The 22,737-nt window shown below is 40.6% G+C and overlaps 1 long non-coding RNA gene across 1 annotated transcript; it reads left to right on the forward strand.

Moving 5' to 3' along the window:
• Positions 1-6,560: 6,560 nt before the first annotated feature.
• Positions 6,561-22,398, forward strand: LOC133535636 (uncharacterized). Its single transcript, XR_009802267.1, has 4 exons — positions 6,561-6,612; positions 6,708-6,862; positions 11,089-11,182; positions 21,509-22,398. It is a non-coding gene; the product is annotated as an uncharacterized LOC133535636 (long non-coding RNA).
• Positions 22,399-22,737: the final 339 nt, after the last annotated feature.

Consider the following 22,737-nt stretch of genomic DNA (forward strand, 5'->3'; position numbering starts at 1 on the left):
AAATACTTTGTATAGTTCAAGACTTACGGTAATTTGAAAAGATCACTGCACATCATCATGGCAGCTACAGTTTCCATTTTAAAGATCTAAAGAAATTATTTGGGAATACCCGGTTGGCCAGATTGAAAAGCGTCAATTTTCCCAGGTCTGTTTTAGAGGGTTCCATTTTGTCTGGCTCAGTTGCAAAATCAGTTTATTTCCTAAATTGCTTCCATAGCATCTTTCTAGTCTGGGATGCAGAAAAAAAACATCCCGGACCCTAGTTTGGGTTCTGACAGGACACGAAAATAGCCACAAACCTCACTTTTCAGAGAGGTTTATTTTCAGCAAAATACGTCGGGCCTTGAGGAGTACAGTACACACATTTTTAAAGGTTGCCCCAACGGCCCTAATCCTGGCCCTCATTGGGAGTCTGAGCAGGACCTGAAATAAAAAAAAACAAAGGTAATGACACTTTTCAGAAGGGTCCATTTATTTTCTTCAGGTCTGATGTGAAATTTCTTTGAGTTTGTAACATCAGTAGGACCCAATAATCATCTTCATGGGTACTTTTTAGAAGGGTTCAATTTCAACAAATTACATCGGGCCTCTACTGAAATCTTTTTTTTCCGGGGTTGCTTCAACAGAATGTTTACAATATGGGAGGTCCTTGGGTAGGGGTGTCAAACTCAAATACAGAGTTGGCCAAAATTTAAAACTGAACAAAGTCGCAGGCCAAGGTTCAACAAATTAACCTTTTAATAGGGACCCAAACAAGTTTTGCATTGAATATTGAACAAGCAAGGCTTATATATCTTTATAGTGACATGCAAAATCGAGTTTCAAATAATAATATTAATAATAAAAAATATATCAATGGCATATCAAATACAATTTTAATAAAAATTGAATGCCTCTTTTCTATTTGCAGCCTTCTGAGGTAAATATCGAAATAAACTTTTTCCACAGGCTAACAATAAATTTGAAAATAAAATAACAATAATGAATGAATCAAACAGTCAAGCCTTGAAGTAGCAAGATAAAGTGCATGAATAAAATATTAATAATTGCTCAGTTTTCTACACTGATTTGCTTTAACACTGACAATGGAACAAGCAACGCTTATATAACTAAATAGTACAAAATCAACTTTCAAAAAACAAATTGGAAAAACATCAACGGTATATTAAATAAAATGTCAATAAAAAATGTAATGCCTCTTTTCTATTTGCAGCCTTCTGGGGTAAATATGAATATTAACTTTTTCCACAGGCTAATACATTGGAGGGGGGGTGTTTTGGTAGAGGGGGGGGGGGGTGTATTGTAGCATCCCGGAAGAGTTAGTGCTGCAAAGGGTTCTGGGTATTTGTTCTGTTGTGTTACGGTGCGGATGTTCTCCCGAAATGTGTTTGTCATTCTTGTTTCTGTGCGGGTTCACAGTGTGGCGCATATTTGTAACAGTGTTGAAGTTGTTTATAGGGCCACCCTCAGTGTGACCTGTATGGCTGTTGACCAAGTATGCTTGCATTCACTTATGTGAGTGTAGTAGCCGCATATATTATGTGACTGGACAAGCACGTTGTTTGTAAAGAGGAAAGGCAGATGTGATGACAGGTCGTAGAGGATGTTAAAAGCAGTACCTTTAAGGCACGCCTCCAATAGTATTGTCCGGGTGCAAATCGGGAGAAATTCAGGAGAATGATTGCCCCGGGAGATTTTCGGGAGGGGCACTGAAATTCGGTAGTCTCCCGGGAAAATCGTGAGGGCTGGCAAGTATGAGTATTGGCGGCACCGCCGCTGTAAAATACCGGTGGGCCAGCTCTAATGTTGATTTGATATTGCCTCAAGGACCAAATTAAATTACACGGCGGGCCATAACTGGCCCGCGGGCCAGAGTTTGACACCCAAGTCCTCTGGGGTCCCAGCAGACCCCAAATTGGAAGAGAGTCAATTTCCAGCAATTAACATTGGAGACTTGCCACACTTTTTTTTTCCTCAAGTGGTTTCAACAGCACTTCATGGGATCCAAAATATGGCAGAAAATGGCTGTCTTCAAAGGTGTCAATTTTCAGCAAATATTGAAAATGTCTTCAGGTTGCTTTTTGGACATGAGGAGTCGGATCACCTTTTTTTCCCTCACTGGGACGGGACAAGAGCCTTATACATCACATTTAAGAGTTCAATTTTCAGCAAACATATCTGGCCTCTAGGGAAATGTATTTTTTTCAGGGTCTTAAAAAAAAACATTTCAATCAATCAAAGTTTATTTATAAACCCCTAATCACAAGTGTCTCAGATGGCTGCACAAGCCACAACGACATCCCGCATCAGAGCAAGAAAAAACTCAACCCAGTGGGCACAATGACATTTTCCGGGCCGAGAGGTCATTGGGGATCTTTGCAGGACACCGAATTAAAAGAAAATTTTACTTTTCAGAGTCACAATTTTTTGAAAACCTCCATTACCACATTTGGAGATCACATCAGGATCCATCCATTTCTACCGCTTATTCCCTTTGGGGTCGCGGGGGGGGCGCTGGTGCCTATCTCAGCTACAAAAAAGATAATAGCAATCTTCAGAAGGGTCAATTTTGCAACTAATTTCTTTAAGGCCTGTAGTGAAATCTATTTTTCTTCCAGTTGCTTCAACCTAAAAACAACCTTAAACAGTATATTTCAGAAGGGTCCGTTTTCCGCAAATCCTGGCGCTGTTATGACGGCCTTTTTCCGAAGGGTAAGTCAGTATCTTGGGCCTTATCAAAGATATACCTCAAATGGCACCAAAACAATCGTACACCCAGCCGCATCGCCAGACAGATTTCACTGGGGCACGTGCCCCAGTATTGATCTGTAGTGCCCCAGTAAAAATGTCACCAATAAATAAAAAAAAACCCTTAGAGTTTTAAGTCTACATAACATAGACTACAGCGCACATACTACTTAGTATGGTAATTGATTGCCACTGTATTCACTCCACGTAACAATGAGCACATGGCTAATTAATATGGTAATTTATTCACGTTTGGAGACTTCAGTTGAGAGAGAGAGAGACAGAGAGAGAGAGAGAGGATGAGAATCACTGCGTGAGGTAGGTAACGTTAGCCAACAACAATTTGTTAATTATATTATTTTGATTTTGGTTTGACTCAAACTGTAATTCCTGGATGGATTTAAGAAAGTTATTCGCCTGCAAGAGGGAAGAAGCAGCGAGGAATGAGAAATGTAAGTGAAGTCCTAGCTAGCCAAGTAACATAATTGTCTTAAGTTCATGCTAAGTTAGCTAACGTTATTCCTTGTATCAAAACAAACATATTCATTTGCTGTATGAGCTGTCGGGTGAATTTCCAATGAACATGAAACATAATGTTGGTTATTGTCTGCTGGTTCTGCATCAATGATGATTTTGAGTAAGCAAGTATGAGTTGAGTGCTTCTCAAATGGTTTATCTTCAGGAAGAAAAACATTTTTCCATATCATCAAGTCGTGAGCCAAATTTTTAAACCATTCAAGTTTATTTCATAGAAAAATAGCACAGTAGACTTGTCTTGTTAATCGGTTTGTCTTTGACTAAAATAATCTTGTTTTGTCACCAGAAAAAATGGCTACAGCTAAAGCATCTGGTTTTGTTTCCAGAAAAAATAGTAACATTTCTGTATATTTTACCAGAAAGATGGCTGAAAATGTTGGGTTTTGTTGCCCCATTTAGATTAAAAAATATATATATTTCCATGTCTGTCCTGAGTCCTCCTCCAAATTGTTAGTCGGTTTGCCTTTTGCTAAAATACTCACTATTATTATTGTTTTGTTTATATTTTATAGTTTTGTGTATCTGAAATAGGATTAGCCACATTGCCATAAATGGAAATTGAATAATATAAAACAATCCAGAAATGTAGGGGTGCTTTATTTTTTTGTTTTACTTTTGTAGATGTTAAATTTGCAGACGATTACTGCAAATAAATATTTCAAAAAGATTAATTGCTCTTTCTTTTTGCTTTTACCAGTAACAGTTCAGAAGTCTGAAGTAAAAAAAAGTGCACAAGTAGGCCAAATGCATTAGTTAATTTCAGGTGGTTAATCAAAGATCCATACAACATAATCTGATATGATTTCAAAGTTTGAAGCACTATTTATGTATTTTTTATGATAAATAAGTGCTAAAAATATTTTTGCTTGCGCGCTTTGCACGCTCACATGAATTATTTGTGCCCGAGGTGTGCCCCAGTACAGTATTGGGTCTAGTGACGCCCCTGCGTACACCTAACCTGTAAGATCATGTGACCTGCAAAGGATCCTTCACACACCCATGTGAGCTGCGGTGCGGGAAGGAGACGATGAAAGGCATGAAGCGAGGGAGGAAGCTTTCTCGCTGCCGTGGAGAAAATGAAGTCAATGTGATAAATGTCCATCTTCTTTGTGGTCGAGATTAACTCTCATGGAAAAAAAATGAAATGTAGAAAAGATTACAGATGATGAGGGAAGGCGGGAACGATAATCTTTCAGCCTGTGATGGCGCAGGAGACTGTCTTCATTTGACACACTGACAGGTTCAGTTCATGCAAAGGCCATTTTTATTTACTATAAAAAATAGTAAAATAATTGATCTGTGTATCTAGAGAAGAAAAAGGCAAAAAAAGCCAAAAATGGGAAAAATGACAAGTATTGTCAAAAATATTCTTACCCTAAACCTGAGTTCCAAGAGTCCCGGGAAGACCCAAAATGACCAAAATGTCAAGGGAAGCCGGGAAGAAAAAGGCAAAACAGCCCAAAATGTAATTGGAGAAACTGTTCATTGCCGTTTTAAATGATGTTCCATTTGTACCTGCTGATGGCTGCTGGTCACACACTGCGGTGGTAGGGCATTGTATTCCTCCTGTACACAGGCTATCCACGGAATCTTAAAAAGCTTAAAAAGCACTAAATCCAACAATTCAAATTTAAGGCCTAAAAACTCAAAGAAGATCTTAAATATGATTTTGAAAGGTCTTAAAAATCTATTAACGCTACTTATTTAAAACATGCATGAACTTAAATCTTGTTTTTAAATGTTTCTACGCTATAACCTAACTACAAAACGGAACCTGTGCTGGCCGGTCAGAATTTATCAAGCACCACCAGCTAGTGTGTTGTTACAGTTTAGCATTGCAGCGGAGAAAACTTAACAAAAGCCCACAGCAAAGCCCAAAAAATTGGACTTGGATGGGTGGCTCCAGAATGTTCAATTGAATGTATTGTTGAAGGCGGTGGATGGAAACGTATAGTGTTATATTTGTAGTGTTATGTTATATCCAAGTGTTTTCACAGATGTCACAATTCGGGTTAGGACCCACATTTGGAACCATTAAGGAGGTTAAACATTTAAAAACATTGTGGTGAAAATAAATATAGAATGATCATGTAAAAGTAAAAAAATATCAGTGATTGATCCAATTGAAGATATTAAAAAGGCCTAAATACTTGCACAACAATGCAAGATTCAACTTAATATACAAACCCCGTTTCCAATGAGTTGGAAAATTGTGTTATAGGAAGTATAAACGGAATACAATGATTTGCAAATCCTTTTCAACCTATATTCAATTGAATGCAATACAAAGACAAGATATTTGATCTTCAAACTCAAACTTTTTTTTTTTTTCAAATAATGATTAACTTAGAATTTCATGGCTGCAACACGTGCCAAAGTAGATGGGAAAGGGCATGTTCACTACTGTGTTACATAACCTTTTCTTTTAACAACACTCAACAAATGTTTGGGAACTGAGGAACGTAATTTTTTGAAGCTTTGAAAGTGGAATTCTTTCCCATTCTTGTTTTATGCAGAGCTTCAGTCGTTCAACAGTCCAGGGTCTCCGCTGTCGTATTTTACGCTTCATAATGCGCCACACAATTTTCGATGGGAGACAGGTCTGGACTGCAGGCGGGCCAGGAAAGTACCCGCACGCTGTTGTAACACGTGCTGAATGTGTCTTGCTGAAATAAGCAGGGGCGTCCATGAAAAAGGCGGCGCTTAGATGGCAGCATATATTGTTCCAAAACCTGTATGTACCTCTCAGCATTAATGGTGCGTCACAGATGTGTAAGTTATCGATGCCTGGGGCACCCCGTACCATCACAGATGCTGGCTTTTTGTTAGAATAATCATGTATATATTATCATCATAACTTTATGCTTTAGGGCCGTTACTATAAAGTATTGTCAATTTGTGCTGAAGTGGTATTTCTGTATTTGTGCAGAGCTAGCAATCTGAGAGATTGATAGCCGTTTTTTATGAGTTTTTTGTCCAGACTCGGCCTGCTGACTGCCAAGGCTGAACATTGGGTACCGGGACCAGACAAAACAGAGACTGGGTGATGGCATCAGTACTCCGCCTGCTGACTACCAAGGCTGAACATTGTGTTCTGGGACCAGACCAAGCACAGACTGGGCAATAGCACCAAGTGACAACATAGTTGCATTTTTGTATAGTCATATATTGTGTCTAAGTGCAGTTGCCGAGTCTACCCCCTTTCCCTCAGTCACAGTGATGTAATAGGGACTTTCCTAATAAATAGAGGAGGCACGCTGGCTTTTTTTTTAGAACGTAGTTTGGATCTGTAACTAGAGTACAGGCCAAAACACGTGTCTCCTCGAGGTAAAGTGAACTCTGTTTCTGTATGTTTCCTTGCTTCTTGTCTGATTGTTAGATGTCATCAGTGTTTGAACCTGACATCTCCTTGGTCCTTCAAGCCGGATTCCAACACGTCTGACGATTCCAGCCGGGTGAGTAAAACCATAAGACCATGGCATACCATCCCCCATTGAGGAGCTGATTTTATTCACCCCGGGTTGGGATCCAAGGACTGACGGGGAACCAAGGACAAGAGGAAGGAAAGCAGATTTCAGTGAGTATGTTTTAAATTACAAAGGAAAAATAACGTGTGACTGAGGGTTACGACGTATAAAAAAAAAGTGTGTAACTAAGGGTTGCGAAGCATATAAAAAGCGTGTAACCAAGGGTTACGAAACATACAAAAAGTGTGTAACTAAGGGTTATGACGCATAGAAAAAGCGTGTGACTAAGGGTTACGCCGCATAGACAAACCCTGTGAATCCAAGGCTCTAACAGGTAAAGAGTCCAAAGAAAGACGACTTAGTCTGCGGAAACTGAAACTTCAGTAAAACGTGTGTGAAAGGTGTGAACGTGAGAGTGTGTGGGAGTGATTGCCACTAGGCGATCACTCCATACTAAAGTTGTGAGAAGTAATATTGGGTTATTGTTGACACACTAGGTAAGACACCTCCACTGGGGGATAAAACCTCCAGCTAAAGCGACGTGTACCACAATAATAAATTAAACCACTATCTTACAACATAGACAAAATAAATCCTTAAAAGTTCGGCTCTGTAGGGGACGACGGATTACTCCAAATTCTCATAATGGGAAAGGGGACAAGTAAACCAAAGGTTAGTCCAAAAGACAAGTTAAAATGTAAAGACTGGAAAGCAGTAGAAAAAGCAAATCCAGACTTACTGATATTTCTCAATGACTGGATCTCTAAACATGAATTTACCGGAAGCCTCAAAGTAAGTGATATAATAAAGCTGCGGGAATCAATAATACAAAAATGCGGAAAAAACACAAAAAAACTGGCCAGAATGGATGAAGATGAGGTTGGCTCAAAATAGAGAAAACGGGGAAAGAAAGAAAAGAAAGGAAAAACAGGAAGAAAGGGAAAGTAAAGGAAGAGAAGAGGAAAAAGAAAGGGCTAAGAAAGATGAACAGCTTATGTTTCATAGAGCAGAAGATTTAGAAACAGGCCCAGTTAGGAGAAGAAATAGGCAAGTTGTAAGGGAAGATAGTGAGGAAGAGTCAAGTGAGGAAGAAGTACAGACAGAAGCCGCCACACCCGGCGCTCCAGTAACAACCAAATGTAGCTCAGCATTATATCCAGACCTAAACAAATTACAAAATCCACCGCCATATAATGAAAATGTATCGGAACAACCAACAGTAAGATCAAAAAGAGACCCAAAAAACTCAGACCTGAAATGGTCCAAAAAGCAAGGGGTAGTGTTTTCGCCCAAACCTAAAACGCCAACTCAAGACGATAATTTTGACAATGGAGAATTATATCCATTAATTGAAGTAGCTAATCCACATGCAGGAGGAGAGAGACAAGCCCCAACACTTCTAGTACACAGAACATGGACTTTGGTAAATGTTAAAAAAGCATTAGAAGAGGTAACACCATACACCGAGGACGTAACACAGTTCCTCGAGGGAATGGAAAACCTCCGCAGATTCTATCACCTTAATGGGATAGAGACAAAGACAGCCTGGATGACAGCATTGGGCTCGAAATGGCACCAAGCAAGAGGCAATTGGGATCCCATGGGATTAGATATGCAAGACGGAAGAAGAATACCATTAGAGCATGACCATGACGACCTAAGTAATAGAGTGCGAGACCTAATGACACGAGTAGAACAAAGGTTTCAAAAGAGAGTGAATTACACTAAATTGGTAAGAAACAAAACAACAACATTAAGAAACATTTGAAGATTATTAACAAAGACTAGAAAAAGCATTTAAACAACACAGTGGACTAAATGAAAATGCTGATCCACAGGGACCTTACCAACAACAATTAAAAAACATTCTGCATGCAAACTCCAGACAAGCCATAAATGAGTGGGTGAACAAACATTACATCGGATTGCCCACAGGAACATTGGATGAATACATAACTCATGCATTACATGCAGAAAAAGTTACAAATAGAAAGAAGGCCAAAGCAGATACTGACACATTGTACTACAAGCAGGGAAATAGCGAAATATATAACAACCAAAATAGAGGGCGAGGTAAAGGACAGTTTAGAGGACGAAGACGACCAGGTTGAGGTGGATAGAACTTAGGAAGAGGACAACAATGACAACAACAGCAGTGGCACACTACTGCATGTTGGTGTTGTGGAAAAGAACGACATTTGGCACGAGACTGTCCTGACAAAAAAGACAACAATCAAGGTTTCTCAGCATGACTAGGTCAGGAGACAACGCCAAAAGACAAATAAAATGATCGGAGTGATCATGAGGACATACAAAGTTATGAGAACTTAAGTAAACAAACAACGAGTAAACCAGAAATAACAATTTAAATAAACGGCAAAGAAATCAAATTTTTGTGCGACACTGGAGCATGTAGAACTACATGTAGAGAACATTTTCCAGGAATAAAACTAAGTGGAAATACAATTTCTGCTAGAGCCTTACCAGACTATAGCAAACCGTTCATACAAATGGTAGACTGTAGAGGCCATTTTATGACATCTGTGTTGCTACAACAACATGGCGCTAAACAAAGGCATGTGGCCTACTTCTCATCTAAATTAGACAATGTAGCATGCGCACTTCCTCAGTGTGTGCGAGCTGTGGTGGCAGCATCTATGGCAGTTGATAGCAGTAGTCAAATTGTACTGTTCCACCCATTAACCCTAAAATTGCCTCATGCTGTGTCAGCACTGTTACTACAAACTAATCTAACGCTCTTATCACCAGCTAGACACTTATCCTGTATGGCAACGTTACTCTCTCAACCACATCTGACAATAGAAAGATGCACAACACTTAATCCAGCAACATTAATTCCTTATCCCAGTGACGGAGAACCACATGACTGTCAACAGTGAGCAGAACAAACATCTAAACCCAGACCTGACTTACAAGACAAACCTCTCACGGAGGGAGGGAGAAGTCTTGTTTGTAGATGGGTCTGCACAAAAAGGGGAAAATGGGAAAAATAGAACAGAATGTGCGGTTGTCACAGCAACTATAGTGTTGAAAGCTCTCAAATTACCTTTAAATTACTCAGCGCAAGCTGCAAAACTAGAGCCACTAACAGAAGCATGTAAATTAATGAAAGATCAAAAGGTTACAATACACACAGATAGCCAATATGCATTTTCAACAGTGCACACATTTGCACAACACTGGCAAAATAAAGGAATGATCACGTCAACAGGAAAACCTGTAACACATGGGGAGCTATTAAAATAATTATTAAAAGCAGTACAGTTGCCAGCTAAAATAGCAATATGCAAATGTGCGGCACACACAAACGGAACGGACGCAATATCACTAGGTACTGCCCTTGCGGATAAAACAGCAAAACAAGCAGCAGAAGAAGAAATACAAGTTTTTAAACTACAAACTAGCGAAATGAATAATGATATACTAGAAGACATGAAACAACAAAGTACTCTAAAAAAAAAAGATAAATGGATAAAAAACGGAGCCACGGTGAACAAAGAAGACATCTATGTATGTCCAGAAAATAAACCAATCTTACCAAAAAATCTGTATAAGTGGGCAGCAGTTTTGAGCCATGGTTGTACTCATGTCTCAACAGAATGGATGGTGAACCTTATACAGAAGTTCTATACTACCTACAGCTTTTATTATTATTCAAAAAATGTTTGTAGTTCATGCATGACCTGTGCGAAGCACAATCCACAAGGGAATATGCGCCCACAACGAGGCCAATTCCCCAAACCACAACACCCGTTCCAACATCTATGCATGGATTTTATTGAACTAAATAAGAGTGAAGGAAATTTGTATTGTCCGGTCATAGTAGATGCATTTTCAAAGTGAGTAAAAATGTTTCCTACAGGAAAAGCAGATGCGCTAACAGTAGCAAAAGCATTATGCAAAGATATAATACCAAGATATGGTACACCCGAAAAACTATACAATGACAATGGATCACATTTTGTAAATCAATTAATCAAGAATACAAGATCATTATTCCGCATTGATTTCAAAATCCAAGTGCAGTACTCGTGGAAAGGAAAAACGGAACAATTAAAAATAGACTAAAGAAATGTATGGAAGAAACAAAACGTCCATGGACAGAATGTATAGATTTTGTAAAAATGTACATGAACATTACAAGCACAACAGGACTCACACATATGAAATAATATTTGAAAGACCTTATCAGCTACCAAATTTCAAAAATCAATGGGAACCTAATAATGAACCAAATTTAGCAGATAATATGCGCAAGATGCTGGAGAAGCTAAAAGAGACAGAAAGTAACGATAAACCTGTTGTGTCTCCACAGATAACAGACCTAGTGGAACCAGGAGAGTGGGTTCTGACAAGAAGTTTTAAAAAGAAAACATTGGCATTCTCCAAGGTGGGAGGGACCGTACCAGGTACTGTTAACAACCCCGACAGCAGTAAAAATAGCGGAAAGACCAACCTGGGTACACATAGCACATTGTAAAAAGGTCATATCTGTTGAATCCTCTGATAAGGAAAGTGAAGCGAAGTCCAGTGATAGTGCAAACTCACACGACAACTAGAGTCAAGCAGACGCAAAAAACAGTGAAGTATTTTCAAACTACTGACCACAGTAGTGATTCAGCAGAGATGACACTTCGGTGACTTAGGTGGCCCATAGCATGTGGGTTAGCAATATTGGTACTGTTTGGCCCTGCCCTCCTAAAATGGTTCATTTGGGAATCTGCGGAGAATATAGAATTTAGAAAACAAAATAGAACCACACCAATGACAAACTCGACCGAGCTAAATATCCAGGGGGCCAACTATATTCACAAGTACAGCCGCATTAAACGCCAAACAGAAAATGCTAAGGCAAGAAAAACTGATTATGCCGTCTGTTCGATTGATCGGATCCTAAACCCAGGTCCAAATATAACAAGGTGTGTCCCTTCGATAGTTTTTTTTCAATGAAATTGTCAGTATAATTTTTTTATTCAAAAGCAAAAAAATGTGTTGGATTAATTCAGTGTCAAAAAGCTTTCGGTTTCATACAGTGAACTTTTTGTACGCTTTTTTTTATACTGAATTTTAAAACAGATTTTTTTTTTACATTAAATTTTTATACATTGAATTTAAAAGACTGCTTTTTTTTTACACTGAATTATTATACGCTGAATTTTAAAACACTGACTTTTGCAATACAATTGTCCGCATAATTTGTTTTAAAACAATTCAGTTACATAATTTCAGTGTCAAAAAAATCAATCTAAAGAAACTAAAGGCGCTAGCATGGGAGCTAGCGCCTTTAGAGTAGCGTGGAAGCTAACAAGAACAATAAATCGTATTTTTACCACAATTCGGAAACAGCGTTGTCACCTGTTGTACGGAACAAAAGCTAGAATGCGGGGATGAGTAACGGAAAAGGCAGGTTTATATAAGGATAGTAATTAGGAGGCAGGTGCGCATCAAAAACAAAAGACAGGTGACACTAATACGTGACTATGGCAACGGAAACAAACAGGAAGTGCCACCAGGAACTAAGGAAGACAAATACTAAACAGGATGTGATACAAAAACAGAACAAAAACAGAAAATGACATGATCCGAGCAGCGGATCATGACAAAGAGTCTAGTCCATAGTGGGGCCAGCAGGAGACCATCCCAAGTGGAGACAGGTCAGCAGCACAGAGATGTCCCCAACCGATGCACAGGCGAGCGGTCCACCCCGGGTCCCGACTCTGGACAGCCAACACTTCGTCCATGGCCTGTGTGCTTCAACTGAGGTAGCAGCTCTATCTGGTACCGTGAGGGCATTCCAGAGTACTGGAGCCCGAATAAAAAACGCTCTATAGCCCGCAGACTTTTTTGGGGCTCTGGGAATCACTAATAAGCTGGAGTTCTATGAATGCAGATTTCTTGTCAGGACATATGGTACAATACAATCGGCAAGATAGGATGGAGCTAGACCGTGTAGTATTTTATACGTAAGTAGTAAAACCCTAAAGTCACATCATAGGTGCACAGGTGGCCAGTGCAGGAGAGCCAGTATAGGTGTAATATGATCAAACTTTCTTGTTCTTGTCAAAAGTCTGGCAGCCGCATTTTGTACCAACTGTAATCTTTTAATGCTAGACGTAGGGAGACGAGAAGTAACGAACGCATGAATAATGATCTCAGCGTTGCTAGTGGACACAGTGGAACGAATTTTAGAGACATTACGGAGATGAAAGAAGGCCGTTTTAGTAACACTCTTAATGTGTGACTCAAACAAGAGAGTCGGGTCGAAGATAACACCCAGGTTTTTTTTTACCGCGTCGCCTTGTGTAATTGTTTGGTTGTCAAATGTTAAGGTGTTATTATTAAATAGATGTCGGTGTCTAGCAGGACCGATAATCAGCATTTCCGTTTTCTTGGCGTTGAGTTGCAAAAAGTTAGTGGACATCCGGCGTGTTGGTCAGCTTTAGGAGCATGTAGAGTTGGGTGTCATCAGCATAACAGTGAAAGCTAACACCGTATTTGCGTATGATGTCACCTAGCGTCAGCATGTAGATACTAAAAAAAACACCTTTTGTACTAAAGACACACAATAATCTCCATATTAGTTTCACCATTTTTTATTTATAATGTGAAAGAGCATTGAATGAAATCATATACTTGTAATTAATTCTGGCCCTCTGATTTTCCTTTGTCTTTCTACTTTTTTGTCTAAATGGATGTGAAATTCAATCAATCAATCAATGTTTATTTATATAGCCCCAAATCACAAATGTCTCAAAGGACTGTACAAATCATTACGACTACAACATCCTCGGAAGAACCCACAAAAGGGCAAGGAAAACTCACACCCAGTGGGCAGGGAGAATTCACATTCAGTGGGACGCCAGCGACAATGCTGACTATGAGAAACCTTGGAGAGGACCTCAGATGTGGGCAACCCCCCCCCTCTAAGGGACCGAAAGCAATGGATGTCGAGCGGGTCTAACATGATACTGTGAAAGTTCAATCCATAGTGGCTCCAAGACAGCAGTGAGAGTCCCGTCCACAGGAAACCATCTCAAGCGGATCAGCAGCGTAGAGATGTCCCCAACCAATACAGGCGAGCGGTCCATCCTGGGTCCCGACGAGCGGTCCATCCTGGGTCTCGACTCTGGACAGTCAGTACTTCATCCATGGTCATCGGACCGGACCCCCTCCACAAGGGAGGGGGGGACATAGGAGAAAGAAAAGAAGCGGCAGATCAACTGGTCTAAAAAGGAGGTCTATTTAAAGGCTAGAGTATACAGATGAGTTTTAAGATGAGACTTAAATGCTTCTACTGAGGTAGCATCTCGAACTGTTACCGGGAGGGCATTCCAGAGTACTGGAGCCCGAACGGAAAACGCTCTATAGCCCGCAGACTTTTTTTGAGCTCTAGGAATCACTAATAAGCCGGAGTCTTTTGAACGCAGATTTCTTGCCGGGACATACGGTACAATACAATCGGCAAGATAGGCTGGAGCTAGACCGTGTAGTATTTTATACGTAAGTAGTAAAACCTTAAAGTCACATCTTAAGTGCACAGGAAGCCAGTGCAGGTGAGCCAGTACAGGCGTAATATGATCAAACTTTCTTGTTCTTGTCAAAAGTCTAGCAGCCGCATTTTGTACCAACTGTAATCTTTTAATGCTAGACATTGGGAGACCCGAAAATAATACGTTACAGTAATCGAGACGAGACGTAACAAACGCATGGATAATGATCTCGGCGTCTTTAGTGGACAAAATGGAGCGAATTTTAGCGATATTACGGAGATGAAAGAAGGCCGTTTTAGTAACGCTTTTAATGTGTGACTCAAAGGAGAGAGTTGGGTCGAAGATAATACCCAGATTTTTTACAGAGTCACCTTGTTTTATTATTTGGTTGTCAAATGTTAAAGTTGTATTATTAAATAGAGGTCGGTGTCTAGCAGGACCGATAATCAGCATTTCCGTTTTTTTCGCATTAAGTTGCAAAAAGTTAGCGGACATCCATTGTTTAATTTCATTAAGACATGCTTCCAACTGACTACAGTCCGGCGTGTTGGTCAGCTTTAGGGGCATGTAAAGTTGGGTGTCATCAGCATAACAGTGAAAGCTAATACCGTATTTGCGTATGACGTCACCTAGCGGCAGCATGTAGATGCTGAAGAGTACAGGGCCAAGGACCGAACCCTGGGGAACTCCACACGTTACCTTAACATAGTCCGAGGTCACACTGTTATAGGAGACGCACTGCATCCTATCAGTAAGATAAGAGTTAAACCATGACAGGGCTTGTCTTTAGTTATTTTTATTATGGTCTTAAAAAAATATTTTAAAGTCTTTAATTTGACTTGCTGAAACCTGCAGAGACCCTTAAGGAAAATGTAGTCATTTACAGTGCATTTTTGTATTTTAACTTACTTATCAAATCTGATATTTCTCCTGTTGAGAAAAATGTGATAATTCCTCCCTTCCTTAAAATGTTTCCCTCGTAATATTATGAGTTTATTCGTTTTACCTGAAATCATGACTATTCTTGTACATTTCTATTCTTACAGTAGCAAATATATTCCTTCTCAGAGGACAAACTGTTCTCCAAAAACTATGACTCTATTCTAACAACAATTTTTAGAACTAAGACAATATTATGGTAAAGGTTAAATCGTTGCATTCTAGTAATATTTAAAAAAAAATATTATAATAACTATATGACTCTAATAGCTCTCTACCAGTCCTCCTCTGGACTGCCTTGCGCATGAGGTGAAGCAAGGAATTTCCATCTGGTCTGTCAACAGCTAATCCGGGGGCAGTCTTAAGGGACGGGCTCTTACTCCTGAGCTCTTTTGCTATAGTTTTTCTCCAGGTTTCTCCTGATCGGAATCGGTTTCTCTTCCCTCGAGGTGTCTCATTAAGAGATATTTTAAAACTCACTCTGAAATGTTAAAGCTAAAGTACCACTGAAAGTCCAACACACACTTGGTGTGGTGAAATTACCCTCTGCATTTTATCCATTCCCTTGTTCCACCTTCGGGGAGTTGAGGGGAGCAGTGAGCAGCAGCTGTGGCCGTGCTCGAGAATAATTTTGAATTATTTTTTCAATTATGAAGAATAATGTATGATGTATGTATGGATAATGTCGACTCATAGTTAGAAACAAACAATTTTCCCCTCAAAATTACAACTGTATTTTTGCACATTTTAAAAAAATCTAATGATGTCACACATTTTGTTGGGGAGGAGATCTTGCCCCAAGTGGAGGAGTTCAAGCACCTCGGAGTCTTGTTCAGGAGGGAGGGAAGAGTGGATCGGTGCGGGGTCTTCAGTAAAGCAGACGCTGTATCAATCCATTGTGGTGAAGAAGGAGCTGAGCCGGAAGGCAAAACCCTCAATTTACCGGTCGATCTACGTTCGCATCCTCACCTATAGTCATGAGCTTTGGGTTATGACCCAAAGGACAAGATCACGGGTATAAGCGGCTGAAATGAGCTTCCTCCGCCGCGTGGCAGGGCTCTCTGTTAGAGATAGGGTGAGAAGCTCTGTCATCCAGGAAGAGCTCAAAGTAAAACCGCTGCTCCTCCATATCGAGAGGAGCCTGATGAGGTGGTTCGGGCACGTCCAACCCGTAGGAGGCCACGGGGAAGACCCAGGAAACGTTGGGATGTAGTTGGACGAAGTGGTTGGGGAGAGGGAAGTCTGTGCTTCCCTGCCTGGGCTGCTGCCACAGTGACCCGACTTCCGATAAGCGAAAGATGATGATTGGAATTGATGGATCACACATTTTTGTCATATAATGATGATTGGTAAGATTTTAATATGGGTTACACGTATTCACCATTTTTTAGTTGCTAATTAACATGCAAATTAACAACATATTGGCTCTTGATTTGTCATTATTAAGTACTTATTGATGCCTTATTCTGCATGGCCTTATTACAAAACCAGTAAGCCATTTACTAGGAGTCTTCCCTCAATAACCTCAGAATTATTGCTTAATAGTAACCCTAATCCTAACCCTTATATGTTCCTCTAGTGTCCATCCATCCATCCATTTTCTACCGCTTATTCCCTTTCGGGGCCGCGGGGGGCGCTGGCACCTATCTCAGCTACAATCGGGCGGAAGGCAGGGTACACCCTGGACAAGTCTTCACCTCATCGCAGGGCCAACACAGATAGACAGACAACATTCACACTCACATTCACACACTAGGGCCAATTTAGTGTTGCCAATCAACCTATCCCCAGGTGCATGTCTTTGGAGGTGGGAGGAAGCCGGAGTACCCGGAGGGAACCCACGCATTCACGGGGAGAACATGCAAACTCCACACAGAAAGATCCCGAGCCTGGATTTGAACCCAGGACTGCAGGAACTTCGTATTGTGAGGCAGACGCACTAACCCCTCTGCCACCGTGAAGCCCCCTCTAGTGTCCAAATAACTCTAAATTAAGTGCTCCATCCATCCATTTACTACCGTTTGTCCCTTTTGGGGAGGTGGGGGGGTCGCTGGAGCCTATCTAGGTTGCATTCGGGCGGTATCCCTGGACAAGTCGCTGCGTCATCACATAAATTAAGCAATTGTTACTTTAATAAGCAACTAATTAATGGTAAATAAGTTCCCCATACTAAAGTGTTACCTGATTATTTTATCCGTGCTAACAGCATTAGTTATTCAGTCTACAAACCCCGTTTCCAAATGAGTTGGGACAACATATTTGATATTCAAACTGATAAACATTTTTTTTTTGCAAATAATCATTAACTTTAGAATTTGATGCCATCAACACGCGACAAAGAAGTTGGGAAAGGTGGCAATAAATACTGATAAAGTTGGGGAATGCTCATCAAACACTTATTTTGAACATCCCACAGGTGTGCAGGCTAATTGGGAACAGGTGGAAGCCATGATCGGGTATAAAAACAGCTTCCTAAAAATGCTCAGTCTTTCACAAGAAAGGATGGGGCGAGGTACACCCCTTTGTCCACAGCTGCGTGAGCAAATAGTCAAACAGTTTAAGAACAACGTTTCTCAAAACGCAATTGCAAGAAATTTAGGGATTTCAACATCTACGGTCCATAATATCATCAAAAGGTTCAGAGAATCTGGTGAAATCACTCCACGTAAGCGGCATAACCGGAAACAAACATTGAATGACCGTGATCTTCGATCCCTCAGATGGCACTGTATCAAAAACCGACATCAATCTCTAAAGGATATCACCACATGGGCTCAGGAACACTTCAGAAAACCACTGTCACTAAAAAAAGTTGGTCGCTGCATCTGTAAGCTCTAAAATCCAAAGCGAAAGCCATTTATCAACAACATCCAGATACGCCGCCGGCTTCTCTGGGCCCGAGATCATCTAAGATGGACTGATGCAAAGTGGAAAACTGTTCTGTGGTCTGACGAGTCCACATTCCAAATTGTTTTTGGAAATATTCGACATTGTGTCATCCGGACCAAAGGGGAAGCAAACCATCCAGACCGTTATCAACGCAAAGTTCAAAACCCAGCATCTGTGATGGTATGGAGGTGCATTAGTGCCCAAGGCATGGGTAACTTACACATCTGTGGAGGCACTGTTAATGCTGAAAGGTACATACAGCAACATATGCTGCCATCTAAGCGCCGTCTTTTTCATGGACACCCCTGCTTATTTCAGCAAGACAATGCCAAGACACATTCAGCACGTGATACAACAGTGTGGCTTCGTAAAAAAAGAGTGCAGGTACTTTCCTGGCCCGCCTGCAGTCCAGACCTGTCTCCCATCGAAAATGTGTGGCTCATTATGAAGCGTAAAATACGACAGCGGAGACCCCGGACTGTTGAACAAGAATTGGGGAAAATTCCACTTTCAAAGCTTCAACAATTAGTTTCCTCATTTTCCAAACGTTTATTGAGTGTTGTTAAAAGAAAAGGTGATGTAACACAGTGGTGAACATGCCCTTTGCCAACTATTTTGGCACGTGTTGCAGCCATGAAGTTGTAAGTTAATTATTATTTGCAAAAAAAAAAATAAGTTTATGAGTTTGAACATCAAATATCTTGTCTTTTGTAGTGCATTCAACTGAATATGGGTTGAAAAGGATTTGCAAATCAGTGTATTCCGTTTATATTTACATCTAACGCAATTTCCCAACTCATATGGAAACAGGGTTTGTCCTAACCTCCCACATATTTTGAGTCATTGAGTTGACGGATGCATTTAGAGACAAGGTTCAGTCCTAAGCCCCCCAATGAAGTGCAGAACAAGAGATCTGCACGCTTATTTAATCACATACTGCAAATATGCCATGATATCATTCCACCATTTCCTTCTTGTGTACATAAAAAGTGGCACAATACACAAAACGGCCAAGCTGCCAGTTGGAGCTCAGCGGGCGCCGCGTGCTGCAAACAAAGGTCAAACATTCCCACCAGAGAGGAGGATGATAGGAAAGAGTGGAAAGAAGAATTTAAGGCGCACATCGCAGCAGCTCGACACATACCTCGCCTTCGCTTTGAGCCACAAGGCCTGACTTGGCCAATATCTCATTCTCCTCTGACTTCTTCAGGTGGGCCTCACTTCTCTGAGAGGCTTCAGCGCCAGCTTCCTGAACTTTTTTTTTTTTTTTTTCATCTCCAGGCATGTGGTTCCAAAACAATAACAGGAAAATACCTCCTGTGGTGCAGCGAAAAATGGCTCGAATAACACTGAAGCACACAGGAGAAAAGTGGCAGCAAAGTGGCAATATTGTGTTCTCCGTAATACCGTCATTAGTGATTGTACAGTGTATGAGAAGATTAATACACTCTTCAGAATATACATGCTGCCGCTAGGTGACATCATACGCAAACATGGTGTTAGCTTTCACTGTTATGCTGATGACACCCAAAAGCTGACCAACACGCCGGATTGTAGTCAGCTGGAGGCGTGTCTTAATAGTATTAAACATTGGATGTCCGCTAACTTTTTGCTACTCAATGCCAAGGAAATGGAAATGCTGATTATCGGTCCTGCTCGACACCGACACCTATTTGATAATACCACCTTAACATTTGTCAACACAAACAATTACACAATGCGACTCGGTAAAGAATCTGGGTATTATCTTCGACCCAACTCTCTCGTTTCAGTCACACAATAATAGTGTTACTAAAACGGCCTTCGTTCATCATCTTAATATCGCTAAAATTTGCTCCATTTTGTCCACTAGTGACGCTGAGATCATTATTCATGCTTTCGTTACGTCTCATCTTGTTTACTGTAACATTTTATTTTTGGGTCTCCCTATGTCTGGCATTAAAAACTACAGTTGGTACAAAATGCGGCTGCTAGACTTTTGACAAGAACAAGAAAGTTTGCTCATATTACGCCTATACTGGCTCACCTGCACTGGCTTCCTGTGCACTTAAGATGTGACTTTAAGGCTTTACGACTTACGCATAAAATACTACACGGTCTAGCTCCATCCTATCCTGCCGATTGTATTGTACCATATGTCCTGGCAAGAAATCTGGGTTCAAAGGACTCCGGCTTATTAGTGATTACCAGAGCCCAAAAAAAGTCTGCGGGCTATAGGGCGTTTTTATTTTATTTTTATTTATTTTATTTTATTTGTTTGTCCTGTCCAGCTTCTCAGGCAAATCATATAGTTGATGTAGATGCCCAAATCAGCTGTTCAGGTTTACTTTACAAAAGAGAAGCGTAGGATACTTCTCTTGTTGCCTTATGTGAATTTGACTTTATTAAATGGTTTTATATTATCATTTGGTGCAGCCGAGCCAGAGCGGGAGGGGACAGAAAGAGAAAAAGGAAGACATAGGGGGAAATTGTGGGGATAAGAGGGGGATTAGATGGAGAGACAAAAACAACAACAGCAAACACAACAATAACAACAAAAACAACAATAGAACAACACCAGCATATACAATATGTACAAATATGAACGTAAAAATGATAGCAAAGAAGCAATCAGCAAAATAAATAATTATATCGAAATGACAATGAGCATTTTTACACTACAAGTGGAACAATACAAATAGTTTGTACCAATAGAAAAAGCGTATTGATCATGAACAATACCAATAGCTTACCTCTATTATCAACAATACAGTTTTTCAAATGTAACAATACATATACATAATGATAACTACAGATAAAAAATTAAAAAAAAGGAATACCAAAAGATGGAGGGGAAGACAGAGAGGCAACCTATATTAATCTTGTAGTTTGTTATAGTAACAATAAATTAAGCTTTGTTAATGTGCCATGTGTTACCCAGTTTACCCTATGGCAACAACGTTAAAATATGTTTGATGAAACGTGATTATGTGCATGAGTGTTTGTATGTATATGTACTTGTATATGAACAGGATGTGTATATAAATGTTTGTACAGTAAATGTACATGTACAGTATATGTATGTTTGTTTGTACAGTGAATGTATATGTACAGTATGTGTATGTTTGTAACGTGAATGTGCGTGTAGATGGACGAACTTGGAGTAAGTAGGTATTTACTGTATTTGTGTATGTATGTGGGAGCGTACCTATGTATGTATGTTTGTATGTATGAATAACGGTGTGTGTGTGTGTGTGTGTGTGTGTGTGTGTGTGTGTGTGTGTGTGTGTGTGTGTGTGTGAGTGTGTGTGTGTGTGTGTGTGTGAGTGTGTGTGTGTGTGTGTGTGTGTGTGTGTGTGTGTGTGTGTGTGTGTGTGTGTGTGTGTGTGTGTGTGTGTGTGAGTAAATGTGTTTTTGTATGTACAATTTGACTCCCAGTGTGCGTGGGAGCTGGGGTACGGCCCCAGCCAACCAAAGAGCCCAACCCAAACAGCAGGTTTGGCGCCCAGGGAACCAGGGACCACCGGCCCCACCTAGCCCACCGCGCCGCCCGGAAGAGCCAGTAGCAAGCCGCAGACAGACGTGCCCGGCAGAGGACAGGGCACGAGAGAAGCGGCGGACGGCCAGACCCCAAGCCAGCGAGAGACCAAACCCCACACGGCCAGAAAGGCGGGATGACCCGCCCGGGGCACCCAGAGACTCCCCGCAACTGGAAGAGAAAACCGCCCCGCCCCACCAGCAACCAGGCCCCCACGAGCCCATCCCCATCCCCGGGGAGCACGGTGCGGCCCACCCAGCGCAAGTCCGCAGGAACCACACACCCCACCCGCAGGGCCCCAACAATGGAGATGGAACACCCAGCAACCGCCCTGTCGAGTTCCCCCCCCTGAAGGAGGGGAAAAAAACAAAAAATACATATAAAATTAATAGTAATAATAATAAAATATATTTTAAAAATTAAATAAATACATAAATAAATCATAACATATATATATATATATATATATATATATATATATATATATATATATATATATATAGTATATGTATGTGTGGAAAAAATCACAAGACTACTTCATCTCTACAGAACTGTTTCATGAGGGTTTTCCTCAATCATCAGGAGATTTCAATGGAAGCATTCACATACAATGGTTTATATAGGGCACAGAGAGGGTGGGTACAGGCAGGCGTAGGGGAGTGGTGATTGGCTCATGTGTTACCGAGGAGGTGTTTCCGTCTGTGACGGCATGTTGAAATGATTTCACTGCGCTTGTTGAGTGATGACAGCTCTGGGTGATATATAATAAACAGTTTCTCTTTTAAGCATAGGTTGCATCTTTTATTACCACTGTTGTAAGGTGTGCTGGATGCAAGAATTTGCCATGTTATTGAATATTCAACATTATTGTCTTTGAGGTTCCAAATGTGCTTCCTGAGTTCTGTAGAATTCCGCAAGATCTACCGTGATGACGGTTTACCGCGATGACGGACTGGCTGTGTGCCGCGCCTCGCCAAGGAGCAGCGAGGATACCAAGAAGCGCATATATATATATATATATATATACACATACACATACATACACATATATATACATACATACATATACACACACACACATATATATACATATATACATACACACATATACACATATACACATACATAC

The sequence above is a fragment of the Nerophis ophidion genome, linkage group LG16 (genome assembly GCF_033978795.1).
Source record: "Nerophis ophidion isolate RoL-2023_Sa linkage group LG16, RoL_Noph_v1.0, whole genome shotgun sequence".
Taxonomy (NCBI): Eukaryota; Metazoa; Chordata; class Actinopteri; order Syngnathiformes; family Syngnathidae; genus Nerophis; species Nerophis ophidion.